At 48.3% G+C, this 21,318-nt stretch overlaps 1 protein-coding gene across 2 annotated transcripts in view; it reads left to right on the top strand.

The window, feature by feature from the left end:
- Prkce (protein kinase C, epsilon) overlaps nucleotides 1-21,318 on the top strand; it is a 486,882-nt gene that overhangs the window by 232,190 nt on the left and 233,374 nt on the right. The window lies entirely within an intron of this gene.

Below are 21,318 nucleotides of genomic sequence, written 5' to 3'. Positions count from 1 at the left end.
CAAGGTGGACACTGAACTAATGCTCCAAAGTTGACCTGTGACCTCCAGTCACACACTGTGGCATACATGGGCCTATACTAACACATGCACGCCCAAATTCTCATACACATCACGCCATACATGGATATACAAATCAATAGAAACAAAATATCTAATATTGTTTGTAATATATACCCCAGTCTAGAAATGTGTCCCCTAAGGGAGAAATGTAGAAATTTGCAGCTGTTTTACTGGTCCATTGTCCACTGATCTGGGTGATCTTGGCCAGCAGTCCCCTGTCTGATACTTCAGGACGGTGAACAGGTCTTTCAGACTTCAGAGGAACACACCTTGTAACCTGTCCCCTGTCTGATCAGGTTGCCCACTATGCTTGGTGCTAAGAAGTTTGAGTAGGTCAATTGGGTGAATAGCTAGGGTTACAGAATGACACATAGTGGGGCTATTTCTGGGAACCAGGCACATTGCTCAAGATACTTCCTAAATGTGTGGAAGCTCATGAGAGGTTATGCCACACTTTCTAAAGCTTCATTCCACTGCAAAGATGGCCTCTGCCTCCAGCCAGTCACTGCCTGCATGAGCTAAGAGGGTCAGGGTCAGGTCAGTCAGGGAAGACTGAATTGGAAGGAATATTGAAGTAAGGTGTGTGACTTTAGAGGAATGTTTCCTCAGCCATCAAAATAACTTCTCCTCCGTCACTTTGAAACTCCACCCTGAGATACAGTTTTGTAGCTAGGGACTGGTTTGTTTCCACCAGTAATCACGGATGGGTGTGGTCTGATGAGGGGTGGGGTGAATTGTTTAGCCCCTCTCTGTCATCCTTCGGTAAGTACAGCAGTCACTGCTTACCTAGCATCTGCCAATCTTTGCTTCTCTGGCAGTTCCTTGCTTAGCAATTTATGCAAAGGCCAGAGCTGGGCAGGTATACAGAAAGTGTGTGGCGACTGCAGCCCAGAAGTGAGGCAGGTGATAGGGCTTAGGTCCCTTTTAATAAAAGGAGCTCGGCTAAGTATATTTAGGGACACTTAAATAATAAACTATTCCACAGCCATCTCAGACATTGTTGTGGATGAACATCTAGTGACTTGAAGATTTGAATGTGTACGAAAGAAAAAGCAGACAGACAGGCATAATGTGGAGTGTGTGCATTCATGTGTGTGTGTGTGTGTGTGTGTGTGTGTGTGTGTGTGTGTGTGTGCATGTGTGTCTGTGTGTGTGTGCGTGCGTGTGCGCATGCATGTCTGTGTGTCTGTGTCTGTGTATAGGTAACTGAGAAGTCCAAACGATGGCATTATAACCCCTGGAGTCACAGAGAGTTCCAAGCTGCCTGGTGTGGCTGCTGAGAACCAAACTTGTGTCCTCTGCAGCATGAGCACCATGACCTCAGTGGAGGAGACCTCCCTCCAGCCTGTATGCCTGGTGACTTGAGATAGCATTCCAGGAAGGCACCCTGAACTCTAAAACAACATATAGCATCATTTAATGACAAGAAACAGATTCCAGTATGAACTCATTCTTCTAAAGTAAGCACACAAACAGAAAACAGAAAATTATGTTAAATTATGTTTTGTTCTGGATGAGAATCTATGAATAACTCTTAAGTTCGCCTTTTTTTTTACATTTATTTATTTATTATGTATACATCATACAGCTTCCTGCCTTCATGTATGCACCTGAAGGCCAGAAGAGGGCACCAGACCTGATTATAGATGGTTGTGAGCCACCGTGTGGTTGCTGGGATTTGAACTCAGGACCTCTGGAAGAGCAGACAGTGCTCTAACCACTGAGCCATCTCTCCAGCCCCTTAAGTTCGCCTTTTTATCATCTATAGTTATAACTAAAGAAGCCTATATTAATAGTCTCAGGAAAAATAATGAATTTTCAAAGGCGACCTCTTCTTTCCCTCCCTCCTTTTCTCCTTGCCCTCCCCCATCCTTCCTTTCTTCCTTCCAGACATGGACTTGCTTTGTAGCTTTGGCTAGTCTGGAAAATTGGAGATCCCCAGAATCTTGCAGGGCTGCCAGCAGGAGGTCTCAGTTGGTGTTCTGTGAGGTCTGCTTGACTTCTCACGTGCGGCTTCTGGCCTCCACAGGGCCTAGAAGGAGTCACACGGTCAGCTCCTGAAGTCAGACACACTCGCTCATCGTGGGCCAGTGATCAACTTCAGCCTCCACGAGGAGAGAAGTAGAGTAGCCTTCTGCTAAAGTGGAGAGGATCAAAGAACGGTGGGGACATATTTTACAGGATCCATAAACAGGTGAAACCCATTTTCAGTCCCAGAGCATATGGTGCAGATCTAGCTCTGGGATCCATCTTTCCTCTCAGTGGGTAATTGGAAACAGTCCTTTAGGATAGGAGTTTTGACTTGGACGCAAGCATGTATGTGGGTGACATTGGAGGAATGGGAAGCCACCAGTAGAATGGAGACAGGCGTTTGCACCACTGAGGCTCGGATTCGCTATGTTTCCCCCACGTAGATCAGATGCCTCTGCTGCCCTTTGGGTTTGTTTACTTCACAGCTTATGTGGAGGGTTAAATATGTGCATTTGACAATGCAGGGTAACCATACAGCCAAAAAGGAGGCTGTTCCTTGATCACAGCTGCTACTAGGCTCAGGAGTGTAGACAGGGAGAAGTGGGCCACGGACAGAAAGACAGAACTTAAACCCATGATAGGCAGACTACTATTTTCTATTTTCCAGGTCTGGCTCTGACACAGGAGTGGACCATAAACTGATAGCTCCATGACAATCACAAGGGATTTTCTGTGAAGGGCCACCGTGTACCCGGCATCATCCTTAGAACATTAAAACCCAGCCCAGGAGCAAAACAAGTCAGGGCGAAAGGGACGAAGCCGGAAGGCAGCCCCCATCTTCGCTTCTTAGCTTGCTATACGGCTTTTGTTGTTTCAGAGAAGCGTCCACTCCGGCTCTATGCTGGCCTCGTGCTTGGCCCGTGGAGACGCAGTTAAGTGGGCTGGGTTCTTCCCAGGCGTCTGGCGCCATCCAGTAGGCTGACGTGCAAGTGTTCTGGTGGCCTCGTTCTCTGGGCCTGGATTTGAGCTTCAGGGAATTGTTTTCTCAGCTGGCCTTATTCTCTCAGGTCACAAAGCTCTGAAAATTTTATATCTTTGGAAAATAAATCCTTTTCCCTCCAGCGAGGTTTATGGGCTCCTAGAGCGTTGGGCAAAGAAGAAGCCAGGCAGTTGCCTTCAGATGGCTGTCATTTCCACTCCCCCTTCCTTCCAAGTCTTAATGGCCCTTGTCACACAGTTTCCATGGGCTCTTCCATGCACTCCCACAAGCAGCCGGGCCTGAAGTTACTGACACAGGGAGCCGCCTCTGCTGGGGTGTGCCTCTTTCTGGCGACCTGGCCGCTTGCAGAAAGGTTAATGTTGGCACTGCACGGGTGCAGTCTGCTTGGTTTTGTTTTGTTTTGTTTTGTTTTGTCTTGTTTTGTTTTGAGACAGTGTTTCTTCGTGTTGCTCTAGTTGTCCTGGAACTTACTCTGTAGACCAGGCTGGCTGTGAACTCACAAAGATCTGCCTGCCTCTGCTTCCCAAGAGCTGGGATTAAAGCCTTGCCACCCTGGTTCTGCTTGAATCCTTTTAACTTCCTCCCTGATGTTTGTAATGTGCAGCAATTGTAAATGTTCAGAAACAGTGTTTGTGGCACCGAGCAGGAATGGACTCTGGCAGCCAAATGATTCACAAGCGGTGACCTCTGTGTATTACGTACAAAGTAACCAAGTGAGTTCACTTTCCATCAGAACCACTGGCTTAGATAGGAGCTGTGTTACACCACATAAAACACACATGCTGCTCTGAACCGAAAACAAAACCCCCCAGAAAATAACAAGGATTTGCTGCAAGTGTTTGCAGGGACTTTGAGAAAGCAGAACCTTTGTGCATGGCCAGCAAGAACAGAAAATGGCACAGCTGCGGGTGTTTTCATATGATTTTTTTTTTAAAAAAAGGGAATTAAAATTTGTGTCCGCAAGTCCACTACTCGGTGTGTTCCTCCAGGAACTGAGAGCAGGCATTCGAGCAGGTGTTTGCACACTGCTCTTGCTGTACTACTAATAACCAGAAGGTAGAATAACTCACGTGGTCATTAAGCGAATGGATGAGCAAAGTATTTATGGTGTGAGATCCAGCCTGCGAAGGGAAGGGGTCCTATCATAGGCCTTAAAGTGGTTGAACCTTAAAAGACATGCTTCCCTAGCCTCACAGAGACTTGGCATGCCAGGATGGGGAATACCCAGGGGAGAAGAGGAGGGAAGATGGGAAGAAGAACTGTGGGAGGGGGTGACTGGGAGGGGGGCAGTGAGTGGGATGTAAAGCGAACGAGTATAATCATCACCATCACCACCACCACTGTCACCATCATCACCATCATCACCATCATCATTACCACCATCATTATCATCATCACCATCACCACCATCATCATCACCACTGTCATCCTTATTATCATCCTCATCACCATCATCACCACCATCATTATCACCATCACCACCATCACTGTCACCATCATCACCATCATCATCACCACCATCATTATCATCATCACCATCACCACCATCATCATCAACATCATCATATCATCATCACCACCACCACCGTCACCACTGTCACCACCGTCACCATCATCATCAGCCTCATCATCATCACCATCATCACCATCAACACCATCAACACTGTCAACACCACCACTGTCACCACCGTCACCATCATCATCAGCCTCATCACCGTCATCATCATAAAGACATACTGCCTGGTGAAATAAGCCAGTCACAAAACAACCAGCCTGAGTCCCAAAGCCACCAGTCCTGTGTCCATCTACTTACTTGGGGTCCTAGAACAGTCAAATTCAGAGACACCAAAAGACTAGTGATGGCTGCCAGGTTCCGATTCCACTCAGTGGGTTTGAATGAAGTGACCATAGGGTAAACATTAGATGGGCCTGATGCTTTAAAAAGGTGAGCATGCTGAGCTTCCTATGATCTCTCTTCTAGCATAGTCAAACCATCTGTTGATTACTGGGCCTCGGTCTAGCATTGAAGTACAGCATTGAACTCAACTGGCAACCTGGATGCAAAGAGGTTTCCATTGTGTTCTACCCACAGTCGGTGGGAGAAATAAACAACAAAGCAACCGTGTACGAGAGCTCTCATGTGGAGTCGGAAGGTTGTATTTTACCTGACGAGACAGAGGAATGTGCTTCTGTGAGAGTGAAGTGTCTATATAGTTGCCTTGTGGTTGCTCAGCTCTTTCTTTAAAGACAGAGTCTTGAAGCAAAGCGCGTGACCTCCCTGGAGAGTCTGGAAATACTCTCGATTGCTAGGAGTCTGTATTGCACTGGCCTTGGTGCACCATGGTGCTTACAGCACTGTGTCTGTAAAACCCCGAAGTCCAGCCGGGAACATCTCATTGGAATCCAGTGGCCTCAGAGTTTGGGTAGGCTGTCGTGTAATGTTATTTCTAAGGGTACCAGCCTGTCTTGGCTTGGGATACTCAAGTGTTGGCGAAGACAAAAGAAAGCATTCAGGTTTCTTGGTTGTAGATTGTGTAATGAGTGAGAATTTTGAGTACAAACTAGGAAATCCTAGTACTGTCATGTAAGCCTCTGGCTTTCAGGTCTTTCCCTCTTGAAGTGGCTGCAGGGCTTCATTGGAGTGGAGAGTTTTCCCAGGAGAGTAACAGCCAAGGTAGAGTAAGTCTCTACATATGGCACTTGGGGCACAGGCACAGGAACCATCCTATCTGCAAGCTCTCACCCAAGACCTACAGGCCGCCTGGCTCGCCCTGTGCTGAGGGTTGCGGTCCAGCTGGAGAAGGTTGCCTCGAGTAGCTGCAGAGCTTCCTTCCGTGAGGAGCCAAGATGGAGAACTGAAGAAATCAGACAAGAGCTAGAGAGTCAAATCCAGGATGTTTAAGTGGATTTCCTGAGGGTGTGGGATGTGTGGCTAAATGGAAAGTCAGAGTAACTAGGAAAGAAGCAACCTAGTGGACCAGAGAGGTCAGAGGCTTCTTGGACGACATCATACTTGGATCTGATCTAGTAGGATGACCCGTAACTGAATGGACCTGCATCTGGATGAGGAAGACTTGTGGAGAGTTCGCCTGACTTAGGTAGAGATGATAGGAAAAGTACAACCGAGGGTTAGCCATGTGTGAGAGGTGTTCACACTGCACTCAACTGTCCCCTATGTTCTTGATAAGCTGGTGACTGTGAGACAGGGGAATGGGGGGCGGTGGGCTAAATGGTCGGTGCTGGAATCAGCAGCTCAGGGCTTTCATTTCACTGGCCTCCCCGGGCCTTGCATATGGTGCATATGACCAGATGGGCATACACAGCTTGTAGTTTCCTGTGTATTCCGTCCAAGTACCAACCATGCTGTGTTCCAGGAAGATCCAGAAGGTCTAGAGTTCCAAATAACTAAGTTGAAAAATGCTAGCCAGAAATGATTATATCTTATGATTTGTTTTTTGTTGTTGCTGTCGTCGTTGTTTGGTTTTGGTGCAAGTTACTATGGATAGCCATATTTCCAGTGTCTGAGTCCCCAAAGGAACTGACTGAAGGGAACTGAGAGGAGCGTCCTTTGGAGAAGCCAGTGAACGAGCGATCCTCTGGGGAAGCCCAACTAAAATACTTCAGGGCCACTTCAGTTCAGAAGTTACTCTTGATATATTAATAGACAAAAAAAAAATCCCTTGGCTTTAAAAATAGGAAGAAAACTTTTTTTGTCGTTCCGTCCTTTTTCTCTTGGGATATGACCTTGCCATCCTACTGAGACAGCCCTGGGCGGTAACACCTGAGTTTGTAGTGATTGCTGTGAGGTTGTCTGATACAGAACAGGGGGCATCGATGAGATCTGCATCCCAGACCCAACTCCTCCTGGTGCATTATAGAGTAGCCATGTGTGCAATACTACGTGGGACCTGTTCACTGTTTTTGCTTTTGTCTCCTGGAGTTAAAATTTAACTGAGCATCTTGCAGTTTTCTGTTACTCAATTTGTCCATCCCTCACAAGTTGGTAAGGGGAGCCCAGACACACAGAAATGGACTTCAAGTGAGCAAGGTGACGTAGCAGCTGTCCCGTGTTCCGGAGAGTCCCGGCTCTTTCCTCTGAGGGACAGATTAAATGTTTCCACGTTCCTTCTCTACACCAGCTCACCTTCGTTCTAACCTACCTCATGGGCTAGGGGCTATATAAGTTGTAGCCTGTTAGTGTTTAGTGTGGTTCACAGCACATAAGTCATTTTTAAACAAGTCTCTTGAAAATGCAAAATCTATTTCATAGAAAGAGGCCAGTCCTGCTATGAACCTAGAAGTCTGGCTACCCAAAGACTACTTACTAACTTCCTCCCTGCCTGCGACGACCACCGTGAGGATGCTCCTGTGTCTACCCAAGCATAGATTAGTGGGAAGGAGATAAGATGGTTTCTTAACTCCGCCACCTCTCCCTAATTTGGAGTTTAACTAGAGGACTCATAGGTAAAACTGGTCGAGAATCCCATGTGTCTGTGCTAACTCTGGTTGAGAAAAGCATTTTGAGAGAGGAAGTACGTGATCGGCAGGGGCCACTGGAGGCTCTGAGCATCTCTTTCCCCGTCAAGAAGTGAAAGATCTTAGTGCCGCATCTACTGTCTGGGTTTAATGAGGATCGCCCAGTAGCCAGGGCTTTCTCATAAATTCTTGGAGATCTTATGAATCAGAGGCCTTTCTAGGAGGGTGGCTTACAGGACGGCTGCATAGCTGGCCTGAGGCACCCCCCTCATATCTGCTCCCTTCCTTCTGACCAGAATCCCTGCTTCCTTGAAGCTCTGTTCAGGGCATGCTCCTGACAGCAAGGACCTTTGAGGATGGCACTGGATTACCAATATGTGTTGGCAAGCCTTGGGGAGCAGTCAGAACCGGAGAGATCAGTTTTGGGAGGCTGTGTATTTCGGCCTGGAGAGTGTGCTCCAGTAGACTGGACAGCTTTTTAGTTCTTTTAAACTGCTGTACGGATATTGGCAGTGGAGTGTGTGTCACTTCAGGAAGCCTGGGGACAGTGTTAGCACAACGCTGGTGCGTACCTACTGTTTCCTAGGTCAACAGCAGCTCCTTATTAATCCAGAGTGGTGCTGGGGAAGGTCGGTGCGGCTGCCTGCCTCTCGTTAGCTGGGCTAAACCCTGAATCGTGTGTGTGCCTGATTTATACCCAAGATCCCCCGTGTTTCTCCCTAGCACGCTCTATGCCAACCCAGTCATGGAGTCTGGCACTGAGCGGGAGGGAGGAATGCTAATAAAGGCTTTTCCAGAGGTCAAGCCAAACCCTGAATGAGGAGTCCATTAGATCCCACGATCGATACCCAGCTTCTAATCATTATGTATATTGATGAGCTGATGGCTAGGAGACTCAGGCTGAGGGAATTGGAATCTATTTTACCAGGCCAAATTGGTTGTTGATGGGCCATCGTAGACGGTGGCTTTAATAATCAGCTACAAATATCCTGATGTTCAGTAAAACACAGCTTAAGCACGGGAGACCTTGTGTGCTTGCATTCTTTCCGGAAAGCCTGGCAGAATGGGATTCTCGCTGGGCCTGACAGTGCTTCTAGGGTGGCGGTTCTCAGCTCCTTGCTGTAACTCTGTAAAGCAGTAAAGCAGTTCCTCACGTTATGGGGACCCTTAAGCATAAAACCACAACTATAATTTAACTGATGTTATGAATAAAAATGCAAGCATCTAATGTACAGGGTATCTGATGTGCCCCTGTGCAAAGGTTTTTGACCCCGGGAGGGGTTGTGACCCACAGGTTGAGAACCACTGCTCTAAGGGGCAGGCAGGCCACTGATTGGGGCCCCATGGGAATGCTCTATTCCTGTTGGGACAATTGGAGGGAGACAGCAGGGAAGGAATGCAGTAAGGATTTGCATCCTAGCCAAGGACAGGAGGCCTAGTGAAGGGCAGGAGGAAAGTGAGGCTTGCTACTGATGATCTGGGAGCAGCCATGCTTACTTGAACTGTCTGCCTAGCTCTGCTTCCAGGACTTATTGTTAAGCTGCGGCTCCCAGTGCGGGACCTAATTACACCAACAAACTTGTCTAAGAGGCTGGCTACGAGGAGGTGCATGGTCATAGAGGGCGTGATGGATATACAGCAGGGACTGGGGTAGGGGCCTGTTTTCACTGACAATGATGCACCTTGACCTTTGACCTGATGCATGTCCCAGGTGGGGAGCTGACTGGAGCGAGCAGTATAGCCTGTCTAAGCCTAGTGAGGGTCTCAGTCAGCTGAGCCCTCCACTGATTGCTCTTTGGCTTCTTCCTCCCTACTGCTCTTCACTTGGCTCCCACCGGGGAGGAATCCTCTAGAGCGGCAGTTCTCAGTGTGTGTGGTGCCACCCCCACAGGGGTCACAGATCACATATTTACACTATGATCTGCGACAGTAGCAAAATCACAGTTATGAAGTAGCAACAAAAATAACTGTATGGTTGGGGGTCACCACAACATGAGGAAGTGTGTTACAGGGTCGCAGCAGCGGGAGGGCTGAGAACTGAGGCTCTAGGTGATAGCCGAGACCATGTAGTGCGATGAGTAGCTAGACTGCAGGGCATCTTGTCTGGGTCATTGATAGGCTTGGGTATACTAAGTATGGGAAGCTCCCCCTCCCCCCCCCCCAACTCTGGTAGCAGGGCTCTGTGGGACAAGACACTGCCACATGGAGAGAACAGGTTCCTAGAGACAGAGAGTTAGAGGCAGTTGGGCTAATTAAGCAGTTACAGATTTCCGGGTACGTAATTGCTCTAAGAGACTCTGAAGATTTAAAACTGCACAACTGCTAAATAAAACTGAGGCTTTCACAGATAAAGCCAGGCGAGTCCCATTTCCCTGTGTGGTGCTATGTTGAGCTCCATAGAATTTAGGGCAGGTGAGGGTTTCCAGTATTGCTCCTGAAAGTCGCTCTCCTGAGCATGGGTCTGGCTTCCGAGACTCCATTTTCCCTTCTGCCAGGCTGACTGCGTTGGGGAGGGAGAGCGGAATGTGGACCAAAGGTCTTGAACAGGAGCTGCCACCCCAGTCTCTGTCCTGTACCAGTCCTGGCCATTACTGTCCACAGCTATCTGGCTGTGTATGACAGTCCCCCACCCCTTGCCTAAGCCTGGGGCCAGCACTGACTGGAACATTTGTTTTATTCCCAGAAACTTTCTAGAGAATGGTCACACCCTCCGTGTGGCTGGGAGAGTATTTCGCAGGGTCTCTGCCTGCCATCGTTCCCTAAGGGGCTACAACTGGGATTGCATTTTCTAGTCTCAGTCCAGAGGAAGTGGTGTGTTGTACTGAGCGGGGGTCAGGGCTCAGACTGTGTCTTCCCCACAGTAGTGTAGGAGCTAAGCTAGACAGAGCCGCTGCTCGGGTCCAAAGGAAGGCATGTGTGGCGAACCTGGGAGGAAAATGAGAGAAGATGGCCCACACATCAGATTTCAGAAGAGCAGAGCTAAAATGGTAGCAGGACCCGCAGCAGAATTAGGTTAAGTGATGGAGGAGAGACCCTGAGAAAAGAGAAAAGCGAGCCTCAGATGCCACAGGCATCTGACCGAAAATAAAGGGTTGGACTGGACCAGCTGTTGGCAGAGGAAGAGACAAATCAGCCCTCTGTTGGGTGACTCTCAGGGAATCTGCGGCAGGCAAATTGGATATTAGGGAAGCATTTGAATGGATTCAATTGTGTTTAGAGGCCAAGATCCTCACGATGGCCCTTCACTGTGTTCTTGGAAAACCTTCTGGTGATATGACTCCATGGGATTCGTGGTAGATTGGGCTAACTGACCATCTCTGAAAGGTAAGAAGCTGGGCGGAGCACATTTCTCTGAGGTTGTAGGACACCCCTTTATCTTTGTACTGGAGGTGCCTGGAGGTGCACCTGAGACTGTCTGCTGTCGACTGCCTGGGGCTCCCGTGAAGCACTTGGCACTGCTTTTCCATTTGTTTGCCTGTGGAAAGAAGGATGCGGTCCTGGCGTGTGGCGTGCTCCTTCTAAGTCCAAGACAGCTGTTGCCTTCTGATCAAAAGGCCTTGAACAAACTTCTTCATACTCTTGGTCTTGGTTGTTTCTCAGAGAAACAGGCACCATCATGCTTACTGAGCAGCTCTGAGCCAGATCAATGGGCTCACGTTTGCTAGGTACTGAGAATCGTGTCTAGCACTTACATTAATAAACAAGACAATTTGTCTACGGTGATCTTCCCCGTCTGCCCATTTAACTCTTTCTACAATTCTGTCTCAGTTCACCCTTTCCAGGCATAAAGGAGTGAAGATAATCACTCTGCTTTGAGACAGGAACCTTTGGATTGTTCCAGTGAAGGACGGCCAGCAGTAGGAACCAAGATACATGAACACTAGGCCATGCCACATGCGGAAGGGAAGGAACTGCTGTTTCTGTTTCTGCTCCATCTCCCTCAGTTTCCCAGTCTTACACGGATGGGTCTCCTTTCTGGGCACTGGATGAAGGGAAACAAATGAGTAAAATAACCCTTCAGCGCTGAGAAGAAATAATACAGAAGAGGGGCAGCCAGGCCCAGGGCTGTGTGGAGAGAGAGCATTCTGAGAGCCAGGCGTTGTTTATCCCTATGTAAGAAAGTGGGATGCTGTGGCCAATTCTTCCTCTTGCTCCAGTGTTCCTGGGATGGCCCTGTCGTCCATGATCCAGGAGCAGGGTCTTCACGGCAGGTGGAGAGTCGCCTTTACTCCGACCCTCTCCCTAGCTCTTGCCCACCAGAGCACCACCGCTGCTTCTCAAATGCAAGTGTACACCCTTGTGACCATCAGGGGCAAAAGTGCAGACTTTGATTCTGTGTGTGAAGGATTGGCTGGCAGATCCCCGCCATTCTACCAGCTTCTATTGCATTCTGCCAGCTTCTATTGTTGCCGAGGCCGCTCTTCATGAACCTGGCCCAGTTCTCCAAGGTCTAGGGGACGAATTCTGATGGGCAATCTATGTTTCCCACTAAGGGTGATCACCTATAGGATGTCTCTGCGTTTCTTCTCCAGTTCCCAGGGTTTTCAACACCAGCCAAACGGGGGTTGGAGGCAAGACAAGCTGGGCCTAATAAGGTCTCACTGGGGTAACTGGAAGGGCCTCTCTGTGACAACGTTGCTTCGTTTTCCTGATGTAGGGAGAATCAGCCCCCGGAGTGGGCAGAAACACAGCAAGCGGAGGGCAGGCGGCTGTGTGGCATGGAGATTCCTTCCTGCTCTGTTGTGCTCATCTGCTCAGCCAGCTTCTACTTAGACTCTGATTTCTGTGTCCAATCGATTGGCCACTCTCTGTGCCACATAAACACGCATGACTGAGTCTTGACCTTGAAGCCAGCCAGCCATGGAAACTTCTGTCTCTCTCTGTCTTTTTGAACTTAGGCAGGGTGGTGGGTGGAGAACAGCTTAAGTAGTGTCGTCATTAGGAACCTGCTTCTTTGCATTCAATTCTGCCCTTATTAATAATAAAATGGTGCCCTTCTCATCATTTGCGGATTATCTGATGTTTTGCAAAGCACTTCCACAGCCATCACCATACGTGATACAACTACAGAGACAAAAGATTATTGTTCCCAGGAAACTGAGGCTCAGGCTGGCATATGCACTAGCCAGAGATCACAAGGAGGCAGGTGAGAGACCTGCATGCACGTTCTCTTCTCTTGCTAGAGCCAATATTGACAGCTTGACTGGCTTGTCCTCAGTGCAGCAATATTTGCCTTGTTCTAGACATTGTGATTTAATACTAAGAGTCCTAAGGTGTCCTATAAGTCCAGTCTACATATAGCGGGTGCTGTGGTCAAGGTAGTTTTGAGGACAGTTTCATTGCTTTTAAATACATGACGGAGAATGTTCCAAAGTTTCAAAGGGGGTTAAAATAGCAAAACTAATGAAAATCAGCAAGAACAAATCCTGAAAATGAACTAGAAAATGTGCTTTATTTAGTCTCTGCCCTTCCCCTCTCTCTCCCTCTCTCTCTCTCTCTCTCTCTCTCTCTCTCTCTCTCTCTCTCTCTCACACACACACACACACACACACACACACACACAGAGAGAGAGAGAAAAAGAGAGAGAGAGAGAGAGAGAGAGAGAGTTAGAGAGAGTTAGAGAGCACTCATGTTTTCCTGTAAGGTTTACACCCTGTCCTGAGATAGGCCATCCAGGGAGGAGGTCATAGGACAGTGTTTGTTGGACTTGCTCTGTGACAGCCCTACCTGCCTTCCACACCTTTGGACAAGTTTCCCAAGGTGAGACAGACAGCATAACCAACCACAACTTAATTTTCCTCAAACCTGATTTAGGCTCTAATTCTACATGCTGCTTGGGGTTGCCATGGAGACCGTCTGCTGCGCTTCCCCTTAAATAGAATCAGAATCACACTTCTGCCTGTGTGCAAGGTAGAGGTGACAGGGTGGTACTTCTGCATAAGGCCCTTTCCAACAAACTTGGCCCCAACCGAGTGGCCAGGAATGTGAGAGCAGGGCACCGAAACCCTCACTTCACGTCTGGAACCAAAGCAAAATGAAAGAAGAGTGCCTCTTGTGTTAATGATTTGAGGATACCATTGCTAAATTGTTTTTCAAGGATTGCCATGTACAGCTAAAACTTTACTGTAAAAATGTCTCTGAAGTCATCGTCCTGGCTTCGTGCAGAATCCTACACTAGAAGTGATCAGGAAGGAGCTGCGTGCTGTGATTCGGTAACTAGCGCTCCAAGGCAGGGGCCTCCTAACCCCCAAAAGATTGGATATCCAATGGGGTGACACATGTGTTCAAATACTCTTCCTCTGCCTTAGTGGTACTTTTGGGGTGCAATCTGGGTAGCATCATAAGGGGAAAACCCTCCACAGGTAGGTCAGGGTGCAAATCCTGATTCATGTGACTGTATTCGCTGGGGTTCTTGACGTAGGTTTCCCAAGATGTCAGAGCCAGGATGCATCCCACACTGGTTCTGTCATACCACAGACTATCGTGTGAGGGTCCTGAGAGAGAAGGGGCCAAAGGGTGTTGGAGGCATGTGGAAAGGAAGTGAGGGAAACATGGAATGAACTGCCGTGCTTTCCTGAGTAGGTGAGCTAGTCTGACTGCAGGGAATGGCTTCTGTGTGGATGGATTTGTTCAGCCTTGGGAAGGTAACATGACTCCGCCCGAGAGAGTCACTGCCTGGGAGCCTTGACAGCCTCATCAGCCTTTTCCTTCAAGAGGTTGTATAGTCTGGAATTCAGGGAAGGTGCTTACCCACCAACATTAGGAAGAAATGAGTGATTTCTCTTAAAATAAAGAAGTGTGGGGTAGGAACCTTCTTTGTCTTATAAGCGCCTTGTCCAGCCCCACCGCTGTGTGCAGCCTCACCACCGTTCCCCCGGGAGTAGGGGACTTCATTGAGAACATGAGTCATGGAGCCGGGAGCTCGAGGGTAACACTCTATGAGTATTTGACCTGCTCAGAACCACTGGATGATGGTCACAGAACCACGATGAGCCTCTTGAGAACGTGGGCCGTCGGATCTCAAGAGGTTTGAAGCATTCCCTGGAGGCCATGACACTGGACTGTATGTGGTCCTAGCTTCCTCCAGACCCTGGAAGCTAGATGCGAAACGGTTTGTAACAAGCAGGCTTTGTTAGTCTTGCCTGCCGTGATTGAATAACCCACTTTGGGCTCATTCTCTGGGACCCTAGATTCCTCCAGGCCAGTGGTTCTCAATCTTCCTAACGCTGCGACCCTTTAATACAGTTTAATAACTGTATTAAAGGTTGTGATGACCCCCCCAAACCATAAAATTATTTCATTGCTACTTCATACTGTAATTTTGCTACTGTTATGAATTGTAATGTAAAAATCTGATATGTGGCCCCAAGTGGTCATGAACCCCAAGTGCTCAAGGTAACCGGCTTGCTAATGTTAGTTAGCCTGTAGGGAGACGGAAGCATCATGGTGGGAACAGGGCAGCTGAATGGTTAGGAAGGTGGTAATAAGTGTACCCTGACCTCTGGTAAGTCTTCACAGATGCTCCTGTGAAAGCTGGCATTGCCACTGGCACCTGCCAATGGTGGTGGCTTAACTTTAAAGTGACCAAGAAACTTTAAGATTGGGATGGGGTATAGCCCACTTGCCTAGCATGGATGTGAGGTCCTGTATTCAATTCCCAGAATTGCAAAAACAAACAAAACTCCAGAGTAAAGAAACTAAAGGATTTACAGTTTGCCTCAGGCCTGGGGAGAATGTTTTCCAACCATGATGACTGGGCTTAATTTAAGGTAATCTCGCTGTCATTACAACCCTGGAAAACCTAAGCAGAGAGGCTGTCTGGTGTGTAATGTGTGAGGAAAGGGCTGTGTGTTCTGGTTAGGCCTATGTGGCTAACCAGTAGTAGACTGTGGCTACATTCTCCAGGGATGTGTCGCTGTAGGGGCAGGGAACACACTACAGGTGCAAGCTGGGTAACAGAGTGAAAGGAAGGAAGATAATCACGTGTGGCTACCCCCTCAGCCTACTCCGCTTGCAGTTGAATGCAGAGGAGGGATATTTCCTGCCAAAGGATGGGAAGCTGGGGTTCTGCCAGATGCTGAAGGGCCCTGATTGTGGTGGGTTGAGACTTTCGACCCAGCCTTTGTCAGAGAAGATGGCTTCTGACAGCTCCTGGCAGTAGAGATAATTCAGGAGGCCAGCAGGAGCCTCTATGGAGACAGTAGGGGACAGGCTTTGCAGGTGGCATGAAGTGGCAGGGAGCTGGAAATGAGCTGTCACGGCGTATGCATCCTCCAAAGTGTCACTGCAACAGAGGGACTTGTGCTTGACATCTGGCTTCAGCCAAGTACAAGTGGGGAGCTTCTGACAGCGATTTCAAGACAGAGGGAAAGAAGGAAAGGCTTGGAGTTAGGAGTCCTGGACCTGACAGGGGAGACTTAGACCCACTGCCTTCCATTTGCTTGGGGGCTGGGGTGGGAACAAGAGGGTCACTCAAGCCCAAACCAGAGCCTAGAAGGAATAGCCAGGAAAAGTTCAAGTCCACATTTTACTGGGCTACCCAGGAGACAGGGACAGTGTATAAAAATTTGGAACTGTGCTCAGGGGCCACTTACAGAGAGAGCTTGACAAATGCTGCTGTCAAGGGTTCCTCCTCTTCCAGGTCTACCGGGAAGCATGGCATTCACTGCCTTGAACGCTTCGAGGAAGGAATTGCTGTCAGGTGACAAGGGCCTGCTTCTGAGAAATATTTCAAGCAACTAAATGGGAATTCTTACCCTGTGCGTACTCTTTCTTGAGCTCGGTGGAATTCTGGGATTCCGTCAGCTAGCCATCTCTCACTTAGCCCGGTTTGGCCTGATCTTTGCAGCCCAATTATAAGCTACGGCTGGAGAGCAACTTCTGCCGCAGTAGACCAGTTCAGCTATCTGGCTGTCCGTGTACTCATTAACTCAACTTCAACAAGGACTATATTGAGCATGATCCAACTGTTGGAAATAGAGCCTGCAGACACTGTCCCTGTCACCCAGGTGTTTATGTTGGCTAGGGAAAAGGAGCCAGGTGTGTAAATAAACATGCCGTGGTACAAGACAGTGTTGACCTTTCTCGTGTGAGGATCTAGAACACATATGACATAGCCAGCCAAAATGTTAATATTCGTTCCTTGGGTGCTACAAAGACCAAGCCCCTCCCCCCTTCCCTTCCTTCTTCATGCAAAATGTATCAAGGTTTAATCTGTGATCTACTTATCTAATGGAGCCCAATGTTTTCTTGCTGGGGTGGGCACCATTAGCAATGCTAAAAGCTATTAGTGGGTATAGTTTTTCTTGTATGTATAGCTAGATACGCATCAACTTTAAACTCTACCCCTAAGATCACGTCTTGGATATTAAAATAATGTACGCACCAACAGCACGTTAGGTGCTGGGAGGGCGTAAATAACTTTGTGATTAGAGAGATAACAAATCCACATGTGAATTTAAAAAAAATGACACCAGCCAGCTTGAAGGTAAATGCAAGAGTGGTTGAACAACCGATGGGTGGATGGAGAAAAACAGCAGAAGACGTGACAGATTCTCATATAGAGAGCTGAATATGTCTTGGGGATGCACTGTCTAGTGCTCCCTAAATGTGGCATGTGAACGTGCTCTCTGTTTGGGTTGGGAGTTGTCAGCGTACAGGTAATTGGGGTGTCAGAGCTGGTGATAGTTCATCTTCACCATCAGCTTGACCTGATTTAGAATCACCTAGCAGACACACTCCCTGGTGTCCTGTGAGGGCATCTCTAGAGAGGGCGAACTCGAGTGAAGATCCACCCTTCTGATGAGTGACCCAACCCTATGGGCTGGGTTCCTAGACTGGACAAGGAGGAAATGAGGTGAAAAATGGCCCAACACCACCCCGACTGTTGAGAGCAATGGGTTCACAGTTCTGCTGCCGTAATTCCACCACCATGAGGGACTGTATCCCTTCAGACCACGAGCCACAACCGCCCTTCCTCATGTTCTTTGCCAGGTATTCTATCATTAACTAATCAGTTAATTAGCATTAACTAATACAAAGATCTGGGAAGCGTGTGTACAGAGAACCTTCCAAAAAGCCCAGCCAAGGATAAAGCCTGAGGAAGCCCCTGTACATGGGGCTGACCGGGACAAAGAGCTCACAAAGTGATGAGGGAGGATTAACAGGAGGGACAGGAAGGCAAACCTAGAGGTGGAAACTGGGCTTCAGACCACAGATAGCATCATCAGGGTGAAGGAATGGCCAAGCAGAGTGAGAAAGGAAATTGTGGGGTCTTGCGCCCTCGGTGAAGTCAGGGAGAGGTCACATGACACTCTGTCTGGAAAGAAGGGATAGCAAAGGGGTGGGGGAAATGTGGAGAGAAAGGTGCAATACCACATCAAGTGAGGAAGGGGAGCTCAGGACAAAGTTTTGGGGTTCATTCTGGTTTTGCTGCTAGTAACTGACCATAGAAGCCCGTGCTTGCCGTGCAACCCTGAATGAACTATTACTGAGCTTTCAATGGTGTGAGGCACCCACACGTCTCCAGCTGCCCTTCTCCAGCTCACCTTGCCTGGCAAGGCTGCCACTGGTCTCTGTGCTTTCTACCGTAGCCTGAGGTACGGGGTCCTTGCACCATAGACTGCCATGGTGGGTATACTGCTTGGGCAAACTTTGCCTCACTTTTAATTAGCAACCATTTTCTTCAAATAGTAAAAGCAGATGCAAAGGGAGAGGCCCCCTTCCAGCTGCTATCATAATCAGGCTACAGAGATTAGTCTGATCTGGCTGCCCCTCCAGGGCTCTCCGAAGGAAGAGAATTCATGTAGCTTTTGCAAGTGCTTTGCTTCTGAAGGGTTGAGTAAGCTGCCTACTCGTGTCGGCTTTTAACTATGGCTGCCAGCTCTCAGAATACTGTTTTCTGGATGAAGCCTTCACCCCCTTTCAAAGTTCTGGGGAGTGGGGGCCTTATCTCTGCACCTAAAACAACCAAGACCCGTACCCCTGCACGTCTTGCCGGCATGTTCTTTGCCTCAAGTTTGTGTTTGCTGTCTTCTTAGACGCAAAGCAGCCTAGTATTTTCCAAAACCCTAGCGAGGCATGAAGTGAATTTCAGGGAGGTCAATCAATTTTTCAAAGGAGAAGGAAGAAACAAAACGTGGGCTGGAGGCAGCAAGACAGCTCAGCAAATAGCATGGTCACCACAGGAGCCTGGTGAACTGAGCTCAGTTCCTGGAACCCACAGGGGAAGGTAGGTAGGAATCAACTCCTGATAGTGGTCCTCTGCCTTCCACGTGTGTGCCATGGCATATGCACACGGGATATACACATATCTCACTCACACACATAATACACACGTGCAGACCTAATCAATAAATTTGGGGCCAGTGTCACATCTCAGTGGGCAAAGGTGCTTGCCTCCCAGCCCAAAAAAATCCCTACCACCCACACAGGAGGATGAGAGAACCAGATCCTGAAAGTTAGCCTCTCGCCGCCACATGGGGGAAGTGGTATACACACACACACACACACACACACACACACAGACACACACACACACCACACACACACATACATACACCACACACACACCACACACACACACACCACACACACACACACATACATACACCACACACACACACACACATACATACACACACACACCACACACATACATACACCACACACATACATACACCACACACACACACACACACACACACACACCACACACACCACACACACCACACACAAAACAAACAATTTTGATATTTTTTAAAACCCAGAAAATGTAAAAGTGCATCGTGCGTTGGGAACAGCATTTAGTGGAGCTAAACTTTTTAGCTTTGTCAATATGTGTTTATCTTGAGTTCTCTGCTATATGCATATTTATGAATTGGAGTCAGTACTATGAAAATTAATGTTCTTTTTCATACCTCCCTATTTTCTATTTTCCTGATTCTTGTGATCATGCAGAGTGAGTTTTTAAAAGTACCTGTTTTTCAGATGAATATCTGCCCCCCCCCCCCCCGGTTTCAGTGGTCTGTGTTTGAAAACATTTGCAGAGACACCGGCCATCAACAGCAGTTAAGATTGACTGGTCTGGTCCGACTCCTGCCCAAAAGGGATGTTATACTATTCATGGCAGGTGCTAATCTTTGGAGGGCCAGCACTCTGCCCCTGTTTGCCCTGGAGTGTCCTCTGTCTGAAGAGCCCGTTTCTGATCTCCCATCCTCACAGGGGCTCCTGTACCCCTATAGCCCATTCCTCTTGGCATGTATTATTAGAAACGTCTGGTGGCTGCCCCAGATCCTATTTGGCTGTGGGTCTCATCCTTGCAGACTTTGCTCCATCTCTTGTCATGCCTTCCACTCTGACAGCCGTTCAGATAAGGGCCAGATGGCGCTTTACTCTAAAGCCCCGCCCTCACCCTCTTCTCTCTAAAGCCCTGCCCCCACCCCTTCTCTCTAAAGTCCTGCCCCCACCCCTTCTCTCTAAAGCTCCGCCCCCACCCTCTTCTCTTGGAAGCTCCACCCCTCCCTCTTCTCTCAAAAGCTCCGCCCCAACTCTCTTTTCTCTAAAGCTCCGCCTCCCATATCCAATAGCTGAACTGCTCTGGCCCTTAAACTATCCTTTAGGTCATCATAGCAATATCCTTCCTTCCTCTTCCTTTACATCCTCGAGTTGTCCTTCAGTCACAGAGAGGACACAGTATGCCAAGTGAAAGCTATGTGGTGTGTATTTACAAACAAGGACTCTGGTATCTGGTACTTAGTTTCTTCAGTTTGCACAGCGAGGCAACTTGGTGCAGGGATCCCACGTTACAGGCTCTGGCTTTATTACCTGAGACATGAATGTATGACTTCAAGAGCAAACGATACCCTCATTTTCATGTCCAAGGCATTGAGCATAATCAGATTAGGCATTTTTAAGTGCACGGAGTCTGTCAAGCTGGTGGATTAATCAAGTGTTGCCTTGTTGTCTCGACATACATAGGAAGCAATGGGCAGCATCGCGAAGAACTATGTGGGGGCGCCCAGCTTTGCAGGGTTGTACATGCATGCCCAATCAGGAACTCTGTTGGTCTCCCCTTTCCAAATTTCATCCTGTCTACTTCTCTGCCGCTGAATCAGCACTGTGGATTTTAGACTAAAGGGCTGCCTGTTCTTTTCCCACACCTGAAATTCTGTGCAAAAGAATAATACAAAATAATGGATATTGAAGACTCCCTGTTCCTTCAGCCCAGAGTCGTTATTTATTGTTTTGGGTTTCGTGGAAATAAGTAGATTTTTTTTTAAAGTGTTGGAACACACAGCTGCTGCTGCCCTCCAAACCCATCTGAAGATCCACAGCATGAATTTGCAAGAGGAAAGGGTTTAAATATTAATAAGATACGGAATCAGCTGTTTGCTATGAGCTTTTCAGAATTTCTATCGCTCCAGTGAACCCGAAAGAACTCAGCCCCTCGTTGTTAGCAGTGGAGGCCCTTGGGCCATCCAGGAAGGAGCCCTGTCTACCTGAAGGGCCCACATAGGACAAGTGAAAGGCACTGTAGCCACGAGAGGCACAGATAGAGCTTCAGGTCTCCCTGGGATTGCGGCAATTGTACACCCCCATCTCCACATTTTCAGCCCTGTAGATGATTATGTATGACTTCAAGTTGAATATATGGCTTTGCTCCATCTCCTGTCATCCCTTCCACTCAGACAGCCATTCAGTTAAGGGTCAGGTGGCTCTTTACTCTAAAGCCCCGCCCCCGCCCTCTTCTCTCTAAAGCCCCACCCCCGCCTTCTTCTCTCTAAAGCTCCGCCCCTGCCCTCTTCTCTAAA

The sequence above is a fragment of the Rattus norvegicus genome, chromosome 6 (assembly GCF_036323735.1).
Source record: "Rattus norvegicus strain BN/NHsdMcwi chromosome 6, GRCr8, whole genome shotgun sequence".
Classification (NCBI taxonomy): Eukaryota; Metazoa; Chordata; class Mammalia; order Rodentia; family Muridae; genus Rattus; species Rattus norvegicus.
The sequence above is the reverse complement of the archived record's forward strand: the minus strand, read 5'-3'. Positions and strand labels throughout refer to the sequence as shown.